At 54.7% G+C, this 24,964-nt stretch overlaps 1 pseudogene; it reads left to right on the forward strand.

Moving 5' to 3' along the window:
* The first annotated feature begins 3,187 nt into the window (after positions 1–3,187).
* On the forward strand, positions 3,188–16,905 carry LOC132249548 (E3 ubiquitin-protein ligase TRIM39-like; annotated as a pseudogene).
* The last annotated feature ends 8,059 nt before the right edge of the window (positions 16,906–24,964 follow it).

Raw genomic sequence — 24,964 nt, forward strand, 5'->3', positions numbered from 1 at the left:
CCTCAGGATGGAGTCTCCCACGACAAACACTTTGCGTTTTGATGCAGGGAGAGCGGGGGCGGTTCCTACAGTTGAGCCTGTGTTGCCTGCGGAGGTGGGAACTCAGCGGGCTCCGCTGGGGCTGCAAGAGGTTCATACCTGTTGCAAAGCTCCAGCGGGGCGGGGACCTTGGTGCGGTGGGACTTGGGGCCCTTGACTACCTTGGTCCAACCCCTTGGCTGGACAGCATGGGAGGTCCCTGAGTCCTCCCTTCTCCTGAAAGGTGACTGTGGTCTACCCTCCGCCTCCAGGGGTGAAGGGCCTGGTAGTAGGAGTCTATCTCCCACTCACCATCCCTGATGGCACACAGTCTCTGGGCTGCGGCCAGGAGCTTCTGCAGCTGGCGCACCAGAGACCCCGGTAGGGAGCAGACCCCCAAGGGGAGGTGGCCATGCTCCCGGGCCCCAGAGCATGATAAAGTGTCAGGCAGCGCCCAGAGCCAAAAGCCAGAGGCTCCATCTGCGTGGAGCCCAGAACCATGGGCTCCGTCTGGGTGCAGGCCTCTGAGGAGCCGGTGTGGGGCTGCAGACCCCGAAGGGACCCTCAGGGTGTGGTGTGTGCCCATCCACATTTTACCGGTGGTAGTCTGGCTACTACTGTGGCTGGGGGTGCACTGGCACAATCGCTGCACTAACTCATGGACCGGGCAGACAAGCGTGCCTGTTTGCGTGGCCTCTTTGCGAGGCTCTGCTCACGTGGCTCCCTGGGAGCTGGGTGAAGTAGGAGCCGGGTGGGGCTAAGCCATCGGTGGGCCCTTCATAAACTGTGCACATGCATAGAAAGGCTCGCGGATGGCACTGCGCTGGTCTAGGGGCTGGGGGTCCCTGCCCTATGGAAGAAGGGGACAGGTGAGTGCCCCCCGCTTCCCCTGTCTCATGTGCCAGGTGGGACCGGTCATGTGGCTCCCTGGGGGCTGAGCCAAATAGGAGCCAGGGGAGGGGGGGAGTGTTCCCCCTCGGCTCCAACTCAACTGACCCACAGCTGACTGGGTTGGGGTCCCTCCCTCCCTCCCTGATGCGGCCCCCACCTACCTCTGGCTGTGCTGGATGTCCGGGTTGAGGTCCTGCTGGGGGGGTTTGTGGGTCCCTAGGCTCAACAGGGTTGCAACAGGCTTCTGCTTGTACGTCTGTCACCAGAGCTGGGACAAACAACTAGGGCAACTCCTAAAAGACAGGATGGATAAAGCAGAGCTTTTAAATGACTTCTTTGCATCTGTGTTCCTGGACACGGATACAGACATGCTTCCCAAAAGACTTTAGTCTGGCGTGAGAGAAATACCACCTACAGTTAACACTGATGTAGTGAAGGGGCACCTGGAGGGGTTGGACGTATTTATGATGGTGGGCCCCGGGGATCGTCACCCAAGGGTACGAAAGGAATTGGCCAGTGTCATAGCAAAACCATTTACACAACTGTTTGGGTACTCGTGGCACTCAGGACAGGTCCCAGAGGACTGGAAAAGGGTCAATGTGATCCCTATTTTCAAGAAGGGGAGAAAGAAGGACCCGGGTAATTATAGGCCAGTTAGCCTCACCTCTATTCTTGGCAAGACCTTGGAAAAAATCATAAAGGATCACATTTGTGAGGGGCCAGCGGGTAATGCAATATTAAGGGGATCCTGCCCTGTGTCTCTGGCCCCATAATCCTGGCAGCTGGGGGCCCCTCCAGCAGGGCTGGGGGAGCAGGGGCTGTGGGTGGGGGTGAGGGGCACCAGCAAGGCTGTGGGGGCTGTGGTTGGGGAGCGAGGGATACGAGCAGCACCCAGGGCCTGTCAGTGGGGAGTAATGGGCACCAGCAGGACCAGGTAGAGGGGGCTTCGGGGGGGCTTTCAGTTAGAAATTTTGTGATTTCTAATGAGAGATTTTGTGAATTGTTTAGCAGGGAAAACCAGATGACTGGTCATAACCGTGAAAGAAGAACAAGGCCAAAGCAAAATAGATGCTGATCACTCTCAGAAGGAGAACTAGAATTAGGGCAAGGCCAGTGAGGACCCATGAAAGCCTGCTGCTGTTTGGGACATGGGAAGAGGAAATGGCACCCCCACAATCGACGTTAAGGGGAAACCATCATGGGTTTATAGCAGACAGATCCTGCCTGACTAACCTGGTCTCTTTTTATGACTAGGTCACACAAAGTGCTTAGATGCAGGGGTGGAGATAGAAGTTATCTACTTGGACTTTAAACAGGCTTTCGACACAGTGTCGCACCCAATTCTCACAAGCAAACTGAGTAGCTGTGATGTGGACTTTTTCACAGTACAGTGGGTGAAAAACTGGCTTATGGGACGCAGCCAGAGAGTGGTGGTGGATGGGGAGGTTTCTCCCTGGGGAAATGTAGGAAGTGGTGTTCCCCAGGGCTCATTCCTTGGACCAGTGCTGTTCAAGATCCTCATCAGTGATTTGGATGAGGGGTTGAAATCACTCTGTCCAAATTCGCAGACAACACCAAACTCTGGGGTACAGTAAACACAGTGGAGGGCAGAGAGTGAATCCAGGCGGATCTGGACAGACCGGGGAAGTGGGCAGATCAGGATAGGATGCAGTTTAACAAGAAGTGCAAGGTGCTGCACCTGGGGAGAAAGACTCTCCAGGTGCAGCACCTTGCACTTGATGATCTGCAAGGTCCCTTCTGGCCCTAGAAATCTATGACATCTATGAAGTGTTCAAGAAAAAACAAAGTAGCTCCGTCAGGCCTGATGAGAACCTGCGATCATCTTCTGTCCTTGTTGTTGTAAGCATTGCCTCCAAAGCTGTCGTCCTCTCTGGGCAGAATGGCATGCAGGCGACGTGCCAAAGGTGGGACTTAAGGGGTGGGAATTAGAGCAATGACAGGGACATTCATGTTTTGAATCTCTGGTTGCAGCATGGAAAATTAAATTGGATTGACATTTAAAAAACCCTGCACCATGGTGAAGGCACGCTGCAGAGCGCACTGATAGAGTGTACCGTTTCCTACGTGTTTGAGAGTCAGGGTGGTTTCTCAATAATCTCTGCTCCCCTGCCTGTGACCAACCTGCCTCCCCACCCTCTCTCCTCCCTGCTGCTATTGTTCCCTTGTCCTCATTGCTCCTTTCTCTCCATTCATTTTAATCCTTCCATTTACTTTCCCTTTGCCCCCATGGCCCCTCCTCTCTGTTCTTAGAAGCTGACTTACAGGAAATCAGCTGCTGCGCTCAGGTAGGCACCACCCAGGATGAGCCCAGCCTGCACAGAGCAGGAAGAACAATCAGCAGAAGATGGGGCCGTGCAGCCTCAGACCTCCAGGACAGGACATGGATGAAGAGGCCACCTGCTCCATCTGCCTGGAGCTCTTGACAGAGCCGGTGACCATAGGGTGTGGGCACAACTTCTGCTGAGCCTGCATCACCAAATACTGTGAGGACGCTGTCCGTGGCTCAGGCGACGCCGTCCCCTGTCCCAGCTGCAGAGCAGAGTTCCAGATCGGGAGCTTCCGGCTCAACACTCAGCTCAGAAACCTGGTGGAGAAGATTAAAGAGCAGAGTCTGAAACCAGGAAAGGAGCAGATGGCCACTCAATGCTTGGAGCACGAGGAGAAACTCAAGCTCTTCTGTGAGGAGGATGGGGAAGCCATCTGTGTGATCTGCAGGGAGTCCCAGGCTCACCGGGGTCACACAGTGCTCCCCATCCAGGAGGCTGCCAGCAATTACCAGGTAGGTGACACCACTGACCTGAGAAAGCCCACTGCACAGACACACACTTACCTGCCAGGAGAGATACTATGATAGGTTTCAGCCCAGGTGGCTGTACCTGCCGGGCAAGGGCAATCCCCTTCTCCTTGGCTGTGAACGACTTACTGTAGTTGAGCTGAATGTCTATCGCTTGCACTGCAGGGAAGGTGACCTTTGAGAGTCTGCAAATGCCTCCCAGTGCAAGGATCTTGGCTACAAAACCTATGTTCATAGGGTATAATCTTGGCCCTCCCTTTAGCCTGTTCCTTTGGCTTTCAGTGAACTGAAATTAGTGGGCATCTGAACTCCAAGGCCTCCAGGCTTGTGGCTTGCACATAGGATGGCTGCCATGGATTTGGCAGTACCTGAAGCCCTGATCTGAGGGGTCTGCAAGGGAGGGTACTTGCTGGTGGTAGCACCACATGGCCATGAATGATTAAGCTCTGCTTAGTTGATAGGATTCAGAACTGATTTGGCCCAAGAGATAAAACGTATATATATAAGGGAGACAAACAGCAGCATTGAGAAAGAATACCCACCTAGAGCAAATCAATTTAGGCTGGCTAGCCTCTTGATACGCGACTAGAGCACTTCAATCCAAGTTCCTCGCTAGATTTCTGGTTAGTTCCTCACATCGACACCCAGGGAATTGTGGGTGCCCAGAGCTTGGTCCAGTGACAAGAAGAGGTCTCTCCCCCAATTTACTGAGCAGTTTACTGAGGGTGGGTGTGGGGAGGGGTGCGATTTCTCCACACCTTGCACTAAACTATATATGTAGAGCTATATAGCTCTGCATATATACATACATACATACACACCATCGTGCTAAAGGCAATGAGCGGAGGCTGCCCGCAGGGCCTGGGGAGCTTTGGCTGCTCTCTTTATATTTGGTACTTCTCTCGGGCTCACCCTAGCACACCTGATTTGGGTCCGGGCCGCACTGCCCACAGTCCCTGGGCTTTGAGGCTGAAACCCAACTAGCCCTAAACACCTCCAGGGCTAAATTCATGGCCTCTGCCCTCCCCTACAGACACACCTGTGCCTCATGGGTGTTATTTTTTCTATGTTCTTTATCTCAGTAGGGGCCTCTGCCCTTTGGCCTTTACCCACCTTTATTCTGGCCACACGCCTCCAGTTCTTGCCCAACTTCCTTGGTCTCAGCCCTCTCTGTATCAAGACTCTGGGTTCCTTGGCCCTATAACTGGGCTCATTCCCCTGAGTCCTTGGCTCTGCGGGGCTCTTGTTTCCTGCCTCTAGAGAGTGTCCCTCAGGCACCGCTGTGGCCTCCTTTCTGCCTCTGACAGCAACACCTCACCCTCCAGTACTCTGCCAGCTGCAGATCCCCGCCAGGTCCCAGCCACCTCCTACCCCCAGGTTCCTGCCTCTCCTGCAGCTCCTCAGCTACGTGGCTGCTTCGGGCCCGCTCTCTTATATCTCCAACCTGCAGCAGTCCCACTTGCAGAGCTAGCCAGGACCAAATGGGCCTTGGTGGCCCAGGAGCCAGGCTTGTCATGGGCTGGGGCTCTGGCCTCTCTGGTCACACAGCTCAGCCCTCAGCCTCTTCTCACCGGCTGCACCCCAGCCCCTGAGCCACAGCCACTGCCTGCTCCCTGCTGCCCCCTCATCCCTCCTGGGTGCCCCTGGGTGCATGTTGTTCTGCAGCTGGCCTTTGCCCTGCCGCCTACCTCGGTGCAGCCCTCCGGTGCTGCCTCCCGACCTCTTAAGTAGCAGGGATTAGAGGTCCCTGCTACAGGAGGCATCGCTGCTTCCTTCTCAGCCGTGGTGCTGCTTTACTGTACGCTGGAACCGGCACCGGAGTACGGTGTTTGTGCTTGGGAAGTCCTTCGTTAAACCAGCTGTTCTGCTGTTTCAGTCTCCCCCCACAAGCAGGGTTTCTAAACCAGATTGTGTCAGACTAATCTGAGATGCACCTCTGATAACATAACACACTGAACAGGGCAATGCAGAGGGCTGATAGTATTTCCTCCATACAATACAAGTCGGGATATGACACACAACTTGTTTCTGAAAGGCAGAATAAAGATAAAAGATCATTTCCTGTAGCAAGTAACAGAGGAGCAGCAGCCTGGGAGCAGAAACTGCTTCCTCTCCTGCTCCAGGGCAGATCTGACTTTCACTTTTGATCAGCAGAAACTCTTCTTACCACATTTCTCACATATAATGCACACTACAATTTCCAGCAGCTGGTTTTGAGGAGAAAGGCTGTGCAGTATGTGAAAAGTATGGCAACTTTCTAGATTAAGTGAAGCGTTTCATCGTCTTATGGGCTATAACTGGCCTACCTGGAGGGGACGGGTCATTGCTGTGCTGTGCGGTAGCTCAGGTGCTGTCTCAGAGTCAGACGGCAGCACGATCTGTGCAGATGGGAACGATGTGGCTGGAGCAGGAGGCGCCGGGAGGGCCCTGGGGTGTGCAGGGCAGGGGACTAATCCTGTTTAACAATCCTGTCTGTGACCTTGTTACTGGACTCGAACTGGGCTCATAAAGTCTGTGGTTGACACTAAGCTGGGAGGTATTGCCAGTGGGCCCAGATCCACACTGAATGGCTGCAGGACTGCTGAGGTTTAAGGACATGCCTGGGATTCTCCTGCTGGAAAGATTTTGGTTGATCACAGAGCATGGATGCCAGAGCCTCCAGATCCACATTACTCCAGAGTTAGGAATGCTTTTCTCTCCCTTTCCCAGGAAAAAATTCTCCTCTGGACTATAGTCCCCTAGACTATAAGCAAGCACTCACAGTTTGAATTAACTGACCAGTCCCAGGTGTCTCAAATGCTGCATTTCAGCCTAAGAAGAGCCAGCACAGGTGCGGCTTCTGTGGGATGCTGCAGGTCAAAGCAAGTGAAGGGCTGTGGGGGTAAGGGGGGACAAAGCATCCTCTGGTAGGAGCATGCGGCAGCCACCACCTCTCTTGTCCAGGTCTCCGCCTCCAGTTCCCTTCGATCTCACCTCCCGTGCCTTGTTGTTAAGAAAATTGAAGAGAGGTCAGATGATAAGAGGAGGCCTAAGATCTGCCTGGATGAGAACCGTCCTCTTCACAGGCTCTTTCCACTCCTGCAGCCTGTTCCTTTCTACGCCCAACCTGGTGTTGAAATGTGTAGCCTTACCTTACCCCTGGGATCCTGAACCCCTCAGTCAGCAATTGCCACTTGCTCTGCTCCCTCAAGTCTTTCGTAGGGTACTTCAGTCAGTCCTCAGTCTATTCATCAAGTCTGCTCACTGGCTGTTTATTCCCCAAAGCCATGGAAGTTCAGTCAAACTTCAGTGGAGTTCCCTGTCTCCCATGGTGCACGGCATCGCACTTCCTTATCAGTGAATTCAACACTCCCCCTTTCCTATAACAAGATCAAGTGGTTCTCACTGAATCCCCCCGCTTCACTTAATCCACAGGAGGTTACTTCATGATCAGTCACCAGCCTCCACTGATTCCCCCCAACAATAAATTAATTATCTATGAATTCGTCATTTAATTCTAGATGAATTCCACAGTCCCACCCAATCCATGGCTAAGCACTTAATCATCAATTAATTCAATCTCCCTTGGTTAATCGAAGATCAGCTAGTTATTTCTGAATTTATGAGTCTTCCTCCTTCACACTAATTACATTAATTGTCCTGCTTTTTTTCTCTAATTTTGTGCATGAAGTGCCAATCTCGTAGGGCCCTTCCATCATTTTAGGAACAGTCTGGCACCGCTCACTCCCAGTCCGTTACCTTTCTTCCCACCACCAAGTTCCCTTCTCCAGCCTGGTCTCACTCACTGGCCTGGTCCTGAGCTTTCCCGTCCTCCCGGGAACCACACTGGACTCTGGTGCTGGACTGGGAGTCCCAGCTCTGCGTCTCCACGTGCGGTGCACAGCATTTCCAAAACCAGCCGTGCGTTCCCCTCACTGGGGGTCGTGTGTGCCGGGTCCTTGTTTTTGAGCCCACTGGAGCTCTCGGGGACCATTAAGAGCTGGCTCCCTCCAGACATGGCTGTGTGCAACAGGGAACCTGCTTCTTTGTCCCCGACAGCACATGGACCCTTTTTCTGGGTGCTCCCGTGGCCACGCAGCCCCATTGGACTTTTCTGAGTAGGTCTGCCCTCGGACCCTGCCCTGCCAATGTTTCTTGCCTGGCACAGGGATGGGAGCTGGCTCTGTCACAGGGGCCGGGCCCTGGTGTGGAACAAGTGTCTGGAGGAGACCAGAGGGGATGTGGAGATGGACCAGGTGTAGGAAATGCAACAGGGCCTTGGTCCAGGGCAAAGCCTGTGTGCTGCAGACCTGCCCCCTTCCAGCCGCCCACCCCTCCTGCCCCAGCGGTAACCAAGCCTGTTTCCCAAACTGGCCCAAGCTAGGTGAGAAGCTGTGCATCCCAGGGACGGGCACGAACCCCCAGGGTCAGACACCTCGGGGACGTTTCTGAACGAGCTTCTTGGCCAAGCCCGTTTAGTGCAGCAGCATCAGGATGAGTGGGGGAGCAGGGCACGTGGGTGCAGGGCATTCTGGGAAATGCACTTCTGTCGAGGGGCAGCAGCTGGAATTTGCTGGTGCTGGACGGAGATGTTGAGCCATTATTTTGCTGCTAAATAACAGAAGGTTTTTGCCTGCTCGTTACGTGTGTCTGCAGAGCAGCACGGAGGTGACTTCTCCCTCACAGCAGAGTTTCAGCTGCATCTTGTACCCGGTGCCAGAGCCCCTGAGCCAGAGCCTGCAAAGAGGGTTCGAGAGGAGCGGGGATGGGCGCTGCCCTGGGCACGGTCCTGGCCAGTGACTCTGCTGGGTTTTGGTCCCGGGGCCCCAGAGCCCCACACACGGCTGCTTCTGCTGCTTGCTTTCCTTGCACATTTACTGATCCCGTATGAAGCCCTCCTTGTCCCAGCATGTGTCAGGGTCAGGAATAAGGACCTGATGGTTCTCCTGCCAGGTGAAGCTCCAGCGAGTCCTGGATCCTCTGAGGAAGGCGATGGAGAGGGCCCTGGCGATGGAGTCCAAGGAGAAGGACAGCACCGCGGCGTGGAAGGCAGGTGCCAGTTTGTGTCCTCAAGAGCTCATCCCCATGCAGAGCTGGCAGTGCGGGGTGGGGGCAGCTGTAAGATCTGCCCCCTCAGGGGCGGTGTGCCATGGAGGGAGCTCTTCCTAGACATCAGGGGGATGCTGCAGTCTGGGGGAGAGCTGGGACCACACTGGGCTGAGGTGCTGGCAGCTTAGCCCCTTCCTTGCCACTCTTCCAGGGGAGTACAGAGTCACTGCTGCTGGCCTGGATGACATACTTTACCTCCCATAAAATGGGCCACACTCTGCAAGCTGGAGCCATGTTTGCTCCCAGAGCTGCTTCACTTTCTGCACACCCTGAAGCCCATGTCTCTGCCTTTCCCAGCTGTCCCAGGGGCTCTGGGCACCGCAGCAGGATTTCCATCACATCAGTGTTTGGGTTTCTATGAGGTTTTTCTAGCAGTTCTCTGAAACCTAAATGCCTCATATCACGATGGGCATCACTGAGCCAGAAGAGGACTGGTGCAGAGCCCTTCCTGCGGTGCCCTGGGGCAGGGCAGGCTGGGCACTCTGCATTACCCTGCCCTGCGGGGAACGGGAGCCCTGTGCTCTTTCACCCCCGGTGCCCCCGCATGAAGGGAAAGGGGCTCTGGAGTTTGCTGTTCCCCATCCCAGGGCCAAGGGGGAGGCGGTTCTTGTTGCCCTGCCCTGGGCCCATGGACAGGGGCTTCAAGGCTCCCCAGCCTGGGGCAGCTCTCACAGGGGCAGAGGTAATGTTTTGTGGGACTGGTGCGAGCTCGTTCTTCATCCCTGCAGTCCCTTCCTCACGTGTCTCTTGTTATGTCTGTGCTTTTCCTGATTCTTGGGCTGTCATTTCAGGATCTTCCACATTCCCCACCCTGGAAGGGAGCAAGCCACTGGCAGAGGAGCCTGTCTCCTACGGAGAGAGTTCCTGTTGGTGAAGGGGGCTCTCTTGGGGTCCTTGCCATCCATCTCCCTTGGCCAACACAGGCTTGAAGTTCTTTGCATGGAGCACCTCCTGCATCCTCGACCCAGGGACAGCCCCAGGCCTGGCACAAAAGCACTGTCATCAACAGATTGGCCAGAGATAACCCGTGGCCCACTGGGTTTTGCTCCAAGTCCCAGGGCCTTTGCAGAATCCCCAGATCCTAAATCTCTGCTTTGGCCATCAGCCCTTTTGCTATGGGGTGAAAGTATTGTGTGATGCTTTCTCTAGATATTGCATCATTATATTTATGTGTGTATTATATATCTGGTGACAGTATAGCTAGTGACAAGGGGCTGCACACACTGACTTCATACCTTCCCTCTGTCAATGCAAAGTTGAAAGTGGAGATCGCAGCTCACACTTGTTTTTGGTGCTTGTTCTGGAAGAACAAGGTAAAGCAACAGAGAGAACAAATCAAGTCTGAGTGCGAGAAGCTGCGTCGCTTTGTGAGCGAGGAGGAGCAGCGGCTTCTGCAGAGACTGGAGGAGGAGGAGAGGGAGACTCTGCAGAGCCTGGAGGCGAACGTAGCCGAACTCTCCCAGCAAAGCTCCTCTCTGCGCACGCTGATCTCGGAGATAGAGGAGAAGAGCCGGCAGACACCTGCTGAGCTGCTGAAGGTGAGCGTGTGCTGCTGATCCGGCCCCTCAATGCTGCTGCCGTCTGGCACAAAGCAGCCCTCGGCCTGGACCCCAGAACTGGGGGAAACCGAGCCAAGACTCAGACAAGAGTTTCCATCATCCTAGAGGTCTACCAGGTTGTATTGGGAGGAAATTCTCATTTGAGAGACGTGCCAAGTTATTAGTCATGAAGACTTCTTACAGACATGAACATAAAAAAGGGCTGTACTGTAAGTTCAGTGTGTCCACGCACTGAACCCAGCGCATCCCCAGAAGAGGTATCACATTAGTTGGACCTGCCTTGCCCAATGTCTGTGTAGATTGGGCACTTCAGTGGGGCTTTTCTGGAGCTTATCTCTAATATTTGATTGAATCCGCTTTCATAGATTCATAGATTCATAGATGTTAGGGTCAGAAGGGACCTCAAGAGATCATCGAGTCCGACCCCCTGCCTAGGCAGGAAAGAGCGCTGGGTCTAGATGACCCCAGCTAGATGCTCATCTAACCTCCTCTTGAAGACCCCCAGGGTAGGGGAGAGCACCACCTCCCTTGGGAGCCCGTTCCAGACCTTGGCCACTCGAACTGTGAAGAAGTTCTTCCTAATGTCCAATCTAAATCTGCTCTCTGCTAGCTTGTGGCCATTATTTCTTGTAACCCCCGGGGGCGCCTTGGTGAATAAATACTCACCAATTCCCTTCTGTGCCCCTGTGATGAACTTATAGGCAGCCACAAGGTCGCCTCTCAACCTTCTCTTGCGGAGGCTGAAAAGGTCCAGTTTCTCTAGTGTCTCCTCGTAGGGCTTGGTCTGCAGGCCCTTGACCATACGAGTTGCCCTTCTCTGCACCCTCTCCAGGTTATCCGCATCCTTCTTGAAGTGCGGTGCCCAGAATTGCACGCAGGACTCCAACTGCGGTCTGACCAGCGCCCGATAGTGGGGAAGTATCACCTCCTTGGATCTGTTCATCATGCATCTGCTGATGCACTATAAAGTGCCATTGGCTTTTCTGATGGCTTCGTCACACTGCCGGCTCATGTTCAACTTGGAGTCCACTAGGACTCCGAGATCCCTTTCCACTTCCGTGCCACCCAGCAGGTCATTCCCTAGGCAGTAGGTGTGCTGGACATTTTTCCTCCCTAGGTGCAGCACTTTGCATTTCTCCTTGTTGAATTGCATCCTGTTGTTTTCTGCCCACTTGTCCAACCTGTCCGGGTCTGCCTGCAGCTGTTCCCTGCCCTCCGGCGTGTCCACTTCTCCCCATAGCTTTGTGTCATCTGCAAACTTGGATAGAGTACACTTCACTCCCTCGTCCAAGTCCCTGATGAAGACATTAAAGAGTATCGGTCCAAGGACCAAGCCCTGCGGGACCCCACTGCCCACACCCTTCCAGGTCGAAGCCGACCCATCCACCACAACTCTCTGGGTGCGACCCTCCAGCCAATTCGCCACCCACCGGACTGTGAAGTCATCCAAGTCACAGCCTCTTAACTTGTTCACCAGTATGGGGTGGGATACTGTATCGAAGGCCTTCCTGAAGTCTAAGTATACAACATCCACCCCTCCTCCTGTGTCCAGGTGTTTTGTAACCTGGTCATTTATATTAAAGCACCAGAAAGCCTTGCTGAAGTGTATGATCTATACAGATGCTGTGGAGCAAGGACGAACTAACGTGCTGCCTCTTCCAGTAAAGCACAGGGTTTTTTGGGTTTCTTTAATCATTTCTGTCAGCAGCCAAAATGGATAGGGAAGCACATCTGGAGGTAGCCATGCAAATGTTCAGAGCAATGTAATGCTGAGACAGAGGTGACAGCAAAGAAATGGTTCATCACCCCTTGGCAGCATCCTAGTGCACCAGGCAGAGCCAGACTTAGGGATTTTCAGACAGTGAAGAAATGGATGCACATAGAACAGACAAGTCATAAACTCAATAAATGTTGGTACAGATGGTTTTGCCCAGCAAGGAAATATTCACTATTACCCTCATCCTTCCCTTTCTAGGATGTGAAAAGGACCTTGGACAGGTGTGTATCTTCCCCTTCCCCCTCCCAGTAGATTTCTGCTCGGGCTGTGGCAGGAATATCCATGTGGAAGAGCTGGGCTGAGCGATGATTAGGGATATGTTCATCTTAGGAGCAAGGATGTGAAGCTTGAGGAAGCAAAAGCTGTTTCCACAGAACTGAAGACCCCGTGCAGCGTCCCAGGGATGGTGGAAATGCTAAGGAAATTCAAAGGTACACCGCAGTGCATGTCAGGTCATTGGCAGCAGCAAGAGCCGTGCTGAGTGCACTGGGGGATGTAGCACACGCAGCACGGGGGATATGACTGTCATTTTGGCAGAGAGTCTCTGCAGTCCTGCAGCGGTCTCCTCAGCCCATGTCCGAGGGTCTCTGGATGGGCAAGGGGAAAAGTCCGGTTGTAATTTCCATGTAGGGCACGGCTGGGTCACTCCAGTGGGGACAGGGGAAGTTGGAAACAGGGAATGGTCAAACAGGTGGATCCCTGTTCCTGATGTGGGAGAGAGGAGGTAATGTCAGGATCAGGGCTGGACAGCAAAGTGGCGGTGCTTTGACATTATCCTCTTCCATATACCCCAGGCCCAGTTGCTGCCACACAATGTCCTGGTTAAATCTCTGAGTTAATCTCTAGGATCCCATGTCTGTCAACTCAAGGGCAAGGGCTGAAGGGAAATCTGGGCCTCTGCATGCAATGGGGAAGGTCCCACAGTGTCCAACAGCCTGCAGTCCCTGGGCTCTGCAGTGTGGTGCAGCCTGCAGTACCCAAGGGAGCTGAGCACCACCACAGGGATGCCCTTGGTGCCATCCTGCCCATTCCCAGGGCTGTGCTCAGGCCCTGAGTGCAGGCGGATGAGGCAGCAAGTATCTGTTCCCTGCTTTCCATTGAAAGCTCCTTTCCAGCTATGTTTGGCCCCTACAGCATGATGCTCCGGGCTTCATCTTCCAGCCCCATGGCCAGCCCATCTCTCCCTGCCTGTTGCTTGCTACTCCCCGCACCCTGGGGCTTTCTCCCCTGCACACACTCCCTGCCCTGGATGCAGCTCAGTGCCTGCCCTGACACTTCCTTTGAATTCAGATCCTAGGGAACCTTCTCTCCTGCCTCAGGTATTTCTTATAATGCCTTCAGAGTGTCAGTCCCAATGTCTGCCATGTCAGCTCTGGCTCCACAGAGGGGCAGACTGTTCCCTTCCCTGAGGCAGCAGGAAGGGCAGGTGGCCCAGACGTCAGCCTCAGCCAGGCCTGGGCTTGCCCTGACAGTGCAGACAGGCACCCGCAGCCCCCAGCCCCCTCCAGGCAGCAACAAACACGGACCCAAGTGGCAGGTCCCAGCCTGGTCTCTGCAGCTGTTTCCTGCCCGTGATGGTGCAAAGCAGCAGCCAGTGCAGTCCTGCCCACACAGAGCTGCAGCCCAGAGCTGGTTTCACCTGGGACTGGGTTTGGGAGAGTCAATGCATCCGTTCTTAAAGGGGCTTTGATGGTCAGTCTGTGGTGTGGATCAGCCCTGAGGCTTTCCTGAATGGGGAAGGCTTGGCAGGGAAATTGGGGGTGTCTCACTTATCTTGCCCAGAGCTGTCACCTTCCCCATGTGTGTAAGATAAGCCTGGAGTCAGGGTGAGTGTGGGGAGAGCCTGGCCTTGGCCAGTCTGCATCCAGAGTGGGGTGTAAGATCTCCAGCCCTGCGGGGACACCCTGCCTGGACCTGCCCCTGGATGAATGTTTACCAAGAGTGAGGACAGGGGACAGTGGAGGCAGTCCTTGGGGCCTGGGCCAAGCTCTGGGGGCACTGTGCGGTAGGAGCAGGTGTGCACAGATCACAGCCCCTGGGGGACACTGGGGAGGGGAGGTCAGGCTGGAGCTGTCCAGACCCTAGAGCAGGCGCTGCTTAGAGGGGAGCTGGGACTGGGCCCAGGTGCAGCTGAGCTCAGCTGGGCTGCCCTTCATGAATGGAAGAGGCTCTGCAATGAAACCCAGCATGTCCCACTCCTTACACGCACACAGTCACAGTCATAGAAAGAAGGACAGGAAGGGACCAGTAAGATCACCAAGTCCAGTCCCCTGTCATGGGCAGGAGGCAACTGGGCTCAAATGAGCTCCAGGATGTCCTTGTCCAGCCTTCGCTTGAACACCTCCTGGGATGGCCACTACACGATTTCTGCTGGGAGTGTGCTCCAGATTGTAGTTACCTATACAGAAAAAAAGTTTTTCTTATGTCTATCCTAAGGTTTTCTCAACTAGCTTGTGCCTATTGGACCTTGCCCTCCCGAGGGCTGCCTTGCATGCACAAGCCCAGCCTGTCACCATCCCCTTGTGGGTCACATGAGCCTGGACCAGACTGACCATAGGGAGGGCCTGCACTGGGCCAGTCTGCACCCAGATCAGGGTGCGAGATCTCTCACCCTGCAGGGATCCCCCAGCCCTGCCCTGATCCTGCCTGGTTGTTGAGAGTGAGCAGGGGCTGTGCGGTGGGGGGTGGAGAGCACAGACGCTCCCTGGGGATGTGAGCCAGTCCCTGCCAGCACTGTATATGCTGGGGGGCCTGGGCATGGCTGTAGGGTTGTGCAGCTCACAACAGGGGACAGAGCAGGGGGAAGGTGCATTCACACTGGTGCTCTGAACAGACCCCATCCCAGGCTGCTCCTCCTCCCCAACCTGCCCTTGCACAAGTGCTGCACGAGTCTCCTGTGGTTTCCCAGGGCTGCATTTCCCCAGGCCCCAAGTGGCCCCGGAGCCCAGGTCCTGTTGGGAGCCATTGGGATTTCTGCTCCTGGGTCACTGCGATGTGTTTGGAAACTGCATCGGGATGTGCAGCTTCTGGCACAATGGAGGCTGGCCAGTGCGGCACCTGGGCCCACGGGACTGGGATTGTGCAGTGCTCGGGGGGCAGACGGCCCCGGTCCCAGCAGTGTCCCAGGTCCTGTGTACACGGGGTGTCCTTGTCCCAGCGCAGTTCCTCCGGTGGAGACCCCCAGAGCAGACACACGGCGGGGGGGCTGGGACATGTCTCTTGTGCAGCTGAGCCCAGAGGTTTGGGGCAGTCAGTGGGGAAATGCCCCCTCCCCGCTCGACTGCCCCAGACTCGCCAGCAATGGGCCCCGTTCTGCGGTGCTTAGTGCCCCTGTCAGTGCTCCCCCTGCCCTTCCCTCCCCTCCCCACCCCGTGCGCCCAGCCCCATGCACGGCCCTGCCCTGGGCTGGGCTCTGGGGCGGCGCTGGCTGTGGGGTGCCCTGTCTGCAGTCCTGTGCCCACAGGGCAGAGCAGCCCCGGTGAATGTGGGGGAGGAGCAGGGCAGGGCCCTGCTGGGATGACATCATCGCATGCCCCTCCCCCTCCTGGGGCCTGCCCTGCCCCCACCCCATGTCCCTCCCCCCTCGTGGCTCCAGCGCCCAGGCCGGGAATGCCCCGGGGATGAAGGGCCGGTGGGGACGTCCCGTTTTCCTGTCCCCCCATTTCCTGTCCCCCCATTTCCCCGCGGGGCGATGGTGATTTCCCAGCAGGATCCGACCCGCGAGTGCTGGGACGCAGGGAATTCCCCGTGATCGCGGGGACCGCCTGCCCCGGCCCTGACCCGTGACTCTCTCCCCAGTGGACGTGACTCTGGACCCAGGGACGGCTCATCCCAACCTCGTCCTGTCTGAGGATCGGAAACGTGTGAGACTCGGAGACACCCGACAGGATCTGCCCGACACCCCCGAGAGATTTGACCCTTGTGTCTGTGTCCTGGGCTCGGAGGGGGTCACGGGCGGGAGGCGCTACTGGGAGGTGGAGGTGGGAGACAAGACACGCTGGGCCCTGGGCGTGTGCAGGGAGTCTGTGCGCAGGAAGGGGGGGGTCACATGGTTAACTCGCGATGGATACTGGGTCGTGTGGCTGTGGTATGGAGGATACAAGGCCCTCACCGTCCCCATGACCCCCCTCCCCGTGCGCGTGCGGCCCAGGCGGGTGGGGGTTTTCCTGGACTACGAGGGGGGCGAGGTCTCATTTTACAACGTGACCGACAGGTCCCATCTCTTCACTTTCACTGACACCTTCTCCGGGACCCTGCGCCCTTACTTCAGTCCTGGTCTCAATGCTGGGGGCACCAACGCGGCTCCCCTGACCCTGTGCCCGGTCCCAGCCCAGCCCTGAGGGAATCCCTGTCCCTGCCATGACCCGCGGGGGGCACAGACTGTCCCCTCCCCGCGCCCCGACTGCCACCCCTCGGTGCCCCCGGGGTGGGGGCAGGGCTGGGGTCTCCATCACAGGAGCTGCTCCAGCCTGGACCCTGCTGCTGCCCTGGCCCAGGGCTCGTCTCCCAATCCGCACACGCACAGCACCCCGCTGGGAGGGACCGGCTCCAAACTCTCATCCTTCACTTCCAGATCCCTGCAGTCCCTCGGGGTTTTACTTGGTTACTTTGTTCACCTCTCTCAGCACTTTCCCCCTTTCCCCTGCCCTCCCTCCATTCCCTTTTTTATTTAAAATAAACACGTCTGCATCGCACACCTGCTCTCTGCACATCATTGCTCACCCTCTGATGAGTGAGCACTTGCTCCTGAAAGCTGATGCATCTGGGATCCAGTGAGTCTGGCAGTGATCAAGCTTTCTGGTGTGCGAGTCCAGGGCCACGCACCACGGGCCTCATGTGGGTCAGATGACACAAGTGTCCCAGGCCCAGCACACGTCACATTGTGCCCGAGTGCCCGGGGTACAGGGTGCCTGGGGGTGGGGAGCAGCAGGGAGGGGAGAACAGCATCCCTAGCGGTGCTCCTGGCAGTGCAGCCGCTACCATTTTTTGCTTGGTGCCCAGGCCACATGGTCCAGTCTCCTATTTCACTCTCCTGCTGCCGGGGGTCCTAACAAGGTCAAAATGTCACACATCACGAAATCACTGGACCTGTGGGGTGGGTGACTTTGCTCTGCAGGCAAAATCTGGCCCATGGCCCAGGGGTTGATCCCTCCTAAGTCTATAAAGTGCATCTCTATCCCGCCTTGTGTCTGACTTCACACTAACACAGCTATCTGCCTCTCTCAGACCACATCACTAGTTCTCCCTTTCCTTTAGTCATTCGACTCAAGGCACCCTCAGAAAGCGCCTGCTCTATATTTTCACTTGTTTTGCTACTGAAAAATAATAGAGCAGTTCTTCTGATGCAAAGATCTCAGAAAGGCCACAATGGGTCAAAAATGGTTTTGACACTGGATTCCTATTTCAAAGCTTTGGGTTGGTTTTGTGACTAGTGTAGAGGTGTTTGCACACCTACCAGTGCTAAGGAGCCGACAGCGCCTGGATGGGAAGCACTGCTCCAGATCAAACTGGTATCAAAGCCCCTTTACAGCCCAACGTCTCCACTGTGCTGGGCCAGAGACAAAGATGTAATTGGTGCAGATCTTGCGAGGGAACAGCGGGAGAGGCTGGACATCCACAAGTCAGCAGGCCCGGCGGGAATGCACCCAAGAGTGGTGAAAGAGTTAGCTGACATCGCAGCATGACCAATGGCGAGGGTGTTGGAGAGCTCCTGCCCCTTGGGAGAGGTTCCTGAAGACTGGAAGAAGGCCGGGAGCACAATACGATAGACTGCTGCAAAGACAAGCCCTTAGGGGTGCACAGTCTGTGGCGCTGCACACCCCACACACGCAGATGCCTCCTACACTACTAATTTGCAGCTTTGTGGGGAGGAGGGGGTTGACCCTGAGATCTCCCAGGGTCAAAAAACCCACACCAAAAAAAGTTGGGTGGTGCATACTGCGGCAGTGCATGCCCCAAAAACTGGAGCCTGGCTGGTCCGATCTATTCTCCAGCTTATGGCCAGGCTCCCTGCTGCGGGATCGCTGAGGCTGCAGCTCCCAGAGGCCCCCGGGGCCCCAGGAAACACTGCTGGGGCCAGCACAGTTGCTGCCCCAGCCTCCCCTACCCCACGGTTATTGGTGCAATACTATATAGACAGGTGCACCAAAATGCTCCAGCACTTGTAGCAACAAGTCTGCACAGGCCTACACAGCAAAGCACTTTCTATTTTATACTGCTGTTTTTATTCCATATTTGCCAGATTCAGGAAGGAGGCGGCAGTGAACTCTGAGAAACATCATCATTTGTTACGTGTTAACCAGCACCAAGAGTGCAACGAGAGACTTGTCCTCACACATTTGTTCACTTGGTTGTGTTTTTATGCAACAAGGAGCAGTTCCTTCAATGGCTTACCTTATACTGCAGTGTAAGCCTTCCCAAAGAAGCCCTGGGCATCTGCCCAATATCAAAAAAAGTTTTCAAGCATTTTCCCTCCAGACAACATCAGGAAACGAAAGACAATGCTTTACTCTGAAGGGGCAGAGCCTCAGCTGAGAGACGTTGTCATTGCTGCCCTGCAGTGAATTGAAGCCAGCCAAGGGTCTGTCCTTGGGAGAGGTCCGAGCTCAGCATGTTCCCAGCTCTACAGAGCAATTTGGAGCCTCTAAATACGTATTTATGCATGGGATTGATATGCCCCCGTCCCACCAGAGGCGCAGGGAGCTCCCGTACAAGAACAGGACAACTCGGCACACGGGAGAAGAGAGGAGAAAAGTGAGAGACAAGAGAGCAACACGACTTCAACGGGGAACGTAAAACAACCCACTGTGCGACACGGCAGCTGAGCGTTGTGTGCTCAAGACCTTCCCAGACAAGGAGGTTTTACATTGCTTCGGAAATACAGAATGAATCGATGAGGAGCCTTTCCGTATCTCTCTTCCAAATCCCTCATCCAGGTTTCTAATCACTTCAGGGGGGGTTTGGTTTTTGTCTCAGATCCTACAGACATTTAGAGAAAGACAGACCAGCCGTTGATCAAGGGCAAGGGATTGCAGCAAAGACAAACGAGCTGTTTGTATGAACTGCCGATACACACACTGCATTTGTATCACAGACAATACTGACACCAGAGTACTTGGGGGAGACGAGAAGTGAGTTTGTCGGTGTAAAGACTAAAGCCTGTGCATCTGCATTGGGCCACCGCTTTCCTAAGAGACCGCTGTGCCACAAACGAGCTAATGTAACGCAGCAAGCGTTGGACCAGGCGTTGGGAGGACAACAGCTCTCCCTTCCCTAAGCCCATCGTTGGCACGTCCATTTAAAATCAATCGTTAGTAGAGAGTTAACAAAACCCCACTAACAATGTTAGCCAGTGGAGAGAAGCTAAACCTTACTGTCATGTCTGAAGAGAGCTACTGCTCCGTGGCTGTGTTTATCTTGAAATTGGTCCCCGTACTCCAAGGCATTTCGAGCATTAGGGCTCATTTCCACCAACACGAGACCTTGTCCCTGTCTGCTCTCCCTGCTACAACCAGCAGCCCCCGCTTTCCAACGGCTGACAGCAGAGACACCGCGCGCCGTTCTCCACCAGCATCACTAGCCATGCCAGGAGGGACGGTAGCAATGCCATCATCTAATTTAAAATTAAAACAAAAGTAATTAATCCTGTGCTCTCAGTTACTATACTGAGATTTAACCTAACACGCTACGGAGAATGCCATTCGAGCTCTGCTTTTTCTATACCAAACTACGGAGCTGGGGACTGACTTTCCCTTAGAAACGTTCATTTTTATTCTCCACAGAGACAATGTAAGCTCCCTTCCTGGCATCATTCATTGCCCACATCCTAAATCTGGAAAAAATAAATCAATGGAATTCGAGTAATATTTGGAAGACTGGTAAAATGCAGGTAAATGTTCAGTATAAAAGCTAAACAACTTGAGGGACAGCCACACAGGTCTGCTTCTCATGGACACGGTTTCCAGCAGCCTGAAGACACCGCTCAGCACGAGGCCCTGAACCTCGGGGCTGTCTGGACGCAGGGGAAAGCCCCCAGGAGCTTCCCACCAAAAAAGACGAGGCAGACGTGGAGGGGGGGAGGAGGAGGATGTGTGTACTATTGCTCATACGTGACATGCCAATACTTTAAAACTGGATTTGTTGCTCTTGCTTGTTCTGTAATGAGAATGAGAATGAGTGCGATGAAAGAGAAGGGGAGTAGATGAATTAAAAGGAGCACGGGGTTAGAAATAAAGAAAGGAAGAGCAGCATTAAAGGGAGCGTGCTCTACAAAGGACAGGCTCATTTGAACACCACTCTTTGAAAGGCTTCCCCCAACATTTCCCGTGTGCTACACAAAATACTGACATGAACAGCACATTACTGTACCTTGTTTCTCTGTACTTTGCTGTCACAAATGAGTTAGACAACATGCAGATGCAATACTGCCTTCCCCGAGGAGCTCCAGGAAGCACGCTGCATTCAAAGGGAAACCTGTGCGATGTGAGCAGAGCGCAGCACGACTCCTGGGAGGGCACAGCGTGGGATTATTGTCTTTTTTTCTAGCCGTGGTGCTCAGGAGAAAAGCCACTGGGAAAAAGTCCTTACATGAGAATATAACAGTTTACAGGTGTTGCACTCTTACGTGGAGCAAGACTGCATTGAGATCGGACGAGACCTACAACGAGCAGATCTTTTCTTTCTCTAATGGTCCACGATTAGGTCTTTCCCTGGCACAGACCCTGTAGAAGAGTCAACACGGACTAAAGTCATCACCTGTACTTCAGAAAACACATATGAAATGATAAAAAAAAACATAAAAGGTGGGCAGACTTCCCCATTCGGTGCGCAGAGCGGGGAAGGCATCGTCTTTGAACACAGAGGCTCTATCCGTGAATCCTGACATGGCCAAATCCAGGGTCTGGAGCAAAGCTGCCAAGAATGGCTTCAAATGTGAACATGGCAACAAAAAAGTGTGTTTTGCAGTTGTTCCTCTGTGTGCCACATGGTCAATGTTTGCAGCAGACGGCTGGCATTTCTTCCATGGATTGAAGAAGGGGTAAGATGCTTCAGAGTTCATACTCAGTTAGGATAAATTTAAAAAAATGCTGAAAGGGATTCCTGAATTAAATATGGCAATGAATTATACAGCATCCATTTAATTTGACAGATAAAAGGTCATTGTACAGTGCCCCATAATGAGTGATTTAGAAATAGCTGCCAACTTCTGCACGGAGGACACAGCTGCATTGCAGACATGCCTGGGAGAGCGCTGGAGTGAAACACCTGGGATGCCTGGAAAAGACAACTCGGGACTGTGGGAGAAGCTGCCTGGCTTGCCATGGATGCTAGTAAGATCCAGGATCCACCAGTTAACCACGTTGATATGAGCCGTCCTCGTTAGGTTTCAGTCAACACACCAATGTATGCACAGGGCAGCTATGAACTTGGAGCTATTCACAGAATTGTAGAAAAAAGAGGGTAAAAGGGACTCGGGAGGTCAGTTAGTCCAACTCCTGCAGGCCCAGGCCAGTGTGCACCATGCCAGACAAATGTCTGTCTGACCTCCGCATCGACCCCTCCCCAGACAGACTTCACAACCTCTCTGTGTCCGTGTTTAATCCCCCTCGTTGCTAGAAAGCCCTTCCTGTGGTTCGGCTCTGTAAGGTGTCGGCACCAGGGAAGTTCGGCAGTAACAACCGGCGCAGCCAACGTGACAGCAAACGATTTAGCTGCTAGCATAAATCCAGATTGCTCCGAACAGAAGGATCTACTCGATCCTCATCTCCATCTGCAACCCAACAGCCCTCATCTGCCCCACGGCTGACACCCGGACGGAGCCATGGCCACGCGGGGTTGCTCTGACTCCTCTCCTCTCCTCTCCGGCAGCTTTTCTCCTGAGCACCCCGGCTAGAAAGGGGTGTTGGTTGTAGCCGTGTTGGTCGGAGGCCATGGGCAGGCCTGGTTCCTTGGGCAGATGTGATATCTTCTATTAGACCAAAGAAATAGTTGGAGAAATTGTTCTTTGCCAGCTTTCTGGCACAAACGCCCTTTTTCAGGCACAGGGAAAGTCTGCCTGACGGCTGGAAACTAAATTAAACAGGACCCTCATCATCACCGTCCCGGTTCAAGGAAGCGGCCGTGACATTTGCCACAAAGGTGTGGTTAGCCGAAACCCCTATTGGTCTGTGCAGAAATACTGTTGGACGTTTGCAATGTCTGACATCTTTGCAGAGAACCAGACACACGAGCGACGTGCCGTCCCCTGGCCTGTATTCATCGCATCAAATCAAAGCAGAGGTGCAGTGGGTTTGCTGGGCCTGAGCACAGAGCAGGGCTTCGTCTCTCCTTTAACCAGCGCGGGGTGGAGAGCGGGGGCAGCGTCTTCTTGTGCAAGCCTCACGCACGTGTCCTGCAGGGCAGGTGACAAGCCCATCCCGCCGGTACTGAGGACTTGCTCTCTCTCTGTGCAGCACGCGGTGCCGGGAGGGCTGCGGGGCACGGCGCGAGAGGAAGCGCAGGACCGGCACAGCATGGCTACAGCAGCAGCAAAGCCAGGGGCGTTTGCAGGCGGGAGCAGGGCTTGGAGCCAGGGGAGGGAAGGGTGCAGCCTGCCCGCTCCCCCGCAGTGTCCGGCCGGCAAATCCCGCAGCCCTCCGCCTCCAGCTCGGCACCCCGCGGCGGGGCGGGGTTGCAGCTCCCCCCGCCCCTGCCCTGTGCCTCCGCCTCCGCGCGGCTGAGCCGGGCCCGGCTCCCCTCCCCTCCCCTCCCCTCTGCGGTGTGCAAGTCCCGCCCCGCCCCGCCCCGCCCCGCCCCGCCCCGCCCGCGGCTCCCGGCACCGGCCGGGCTCTGCCCCGAGCCAGCAGTGCGTGCGGCTGTCTGTCTGTCTGTCTGTCCGCGTGGGCCTGCGTGTGCGTGTGCGTGCATGTGTCTGTGTGTGCCTGCATGTGCAAGTGCACATGCCCGTGTGTGCGCATGTGTGTGCATGCATGTCTGTGTGCTTTCGTGCATACGTGTGTCTGTGTGCATGTGCCTGCATGTGTGGATGTGTGTGCATGTGTCTCTGTGCATACGTGTATGTGCCTGTGTGTATGTGTGTAGTGTGTGTGTGTGCTTGCATGCATGTTTGTGTGCATGTGTGTGCACATGAGTGTTTGTTCGTGTGCATCTCTCTGCATGTGCACATGCCTGTCTGTGCATGTGTCGGTGTTCATGGCAGTGAGAGAGTATGTGTGTCTGTGTGTCCATGTTCAGAGAGTGAGTTTGTAGAGTGCGCGCCCGTCTGCATGACTGTGTGTGTCGGTCCATATGTGCATGCATGCATACATCTGAGTTCATGGCATGGGAAGCGTGTTTATATATCCACGTGCAGAGTGAGTAGGGTGCACAGCAAGCTCTGTGCCTGGGTGCATGTGTCTCTGCGTGCGTGCACACACATGCATGTGTGCATCTGTGTTCATGGCAGGGAGAATATGTTTGTGTCTGAGTGCCCATGTGCAGAGAGATGGTGAGTCATGAAGGACACGTGTGCACGGCGGTGGCAAGAGCGCAGCGGTGTGGGCAGGAGAGTGGCGGTGGTAAGCGGGAGCTCCCGCAGGCGTCGCTGGCGCTGCCGGCAGAGCGGGGGACGAGCGCTGGCCAGGGATTGGCGACCACACGCAGTTGCCACCGGCAGTGCCCGTGGTGCCTTTTTGTAGGGGCTGCACCGCCACAATCAGGGGCTGCCTGTGCTCCTGTGTGCACCCGCTACACTTCGCCCCTGTGGTGAGTAGAGTGTGCGCCTGTCTCTGTGCATGCTTGTGCCTGTGTGTGTGTGTGTGTGTGTATTTAGCCATAATGGGGGATGGGGAGGTAGGTAGCAGGGAGAAGAGGGGGACATGTGCCCCCCACCGCCAGCCCGGCAGGGTGCCCCCAGTCTCCCCTGCCAGCACCAGGAGGGGAAGGCCCCCTCACCCCGCTGTAGCCCAGGGCCCAGTACACATTAATCCGCGGGCGGTGGGAATAGATCTGAACCCAGAGCCCGTCATTCTTGGCGAGCAATGTGCTAGCACTATCTCTAAATGTGCAAGTTAAACATGTCACTAAAAAATCTGGTTCCTGACAAGGAGGGGAAGCGCACGGGTGCTCATGTTTGCTTGGACGTTTCAAAAGGAAAGATCGCGTCCACCTCTTGGAGCTGCAAGTCTGCACTGCACGTGGCATTCAAACCTACCTGATAGAGGCATTTTTTGCCAGACATTTCATTGTACCTGGCACTTAAAAAAAAGGCAAAGAACCTGGCAAATATACAAAATGACAAATTTCAGCCCAAAAGGAGCTATACATTATGATTAGTGCTTAAAGTATACCATTTTATCAGCCTTCAAACCTTGGAGACTTCACATGTTCTCACGAGAACACACTCTACTGATATCCAAGGTGTTTAGCACACAGGTACTGCTTTATAGTCATTTTTTTTTAAATGTTTGAGATGAACTGACCTCACCAAGCTCAAAAAACTACTTTTTGTCCTGCCACTTGACCCCCCTTTTCCATACAAGGCTATGGAGCCTGTACAAAAAATGGATCCTGTGTTTTGCTCTTATGTGACAAAAGGGACTGTATACAATCTTCTTATATCGCTGCTTCTGTCCCTTTAGTAGCACACCGAGAGTTCATCGAATCACACAACACGGGGCTGGAAGAGACGTCGGGAGGCCGTGGAGTCACCCCTGCTCAAGGCAGGATCACCCCTACAAATCCTCCAGCCAAGCATCGGCCCTGCTCTCACGCATTGGCAAGCATGGGGATTGCACAACTCTCCGGGGAGCCCGTTTCAGTGCTCAAAAAGAAATCACC

The sequence above is a fragment of the Alligator mississippiensis genome, chromosome 1, assembly GCF_030867095.1.
Source record: "Alligator mississippiensis isolate rAllMis1 chromosome 1, rAllMis1, whole genome shotgun sequence".
Taxonomy (NCBI): Eukaryota; Metazoa; Chordata; order Crocodylia; family Alligatoridae; genus Alligator; species Alligator mississippiensis.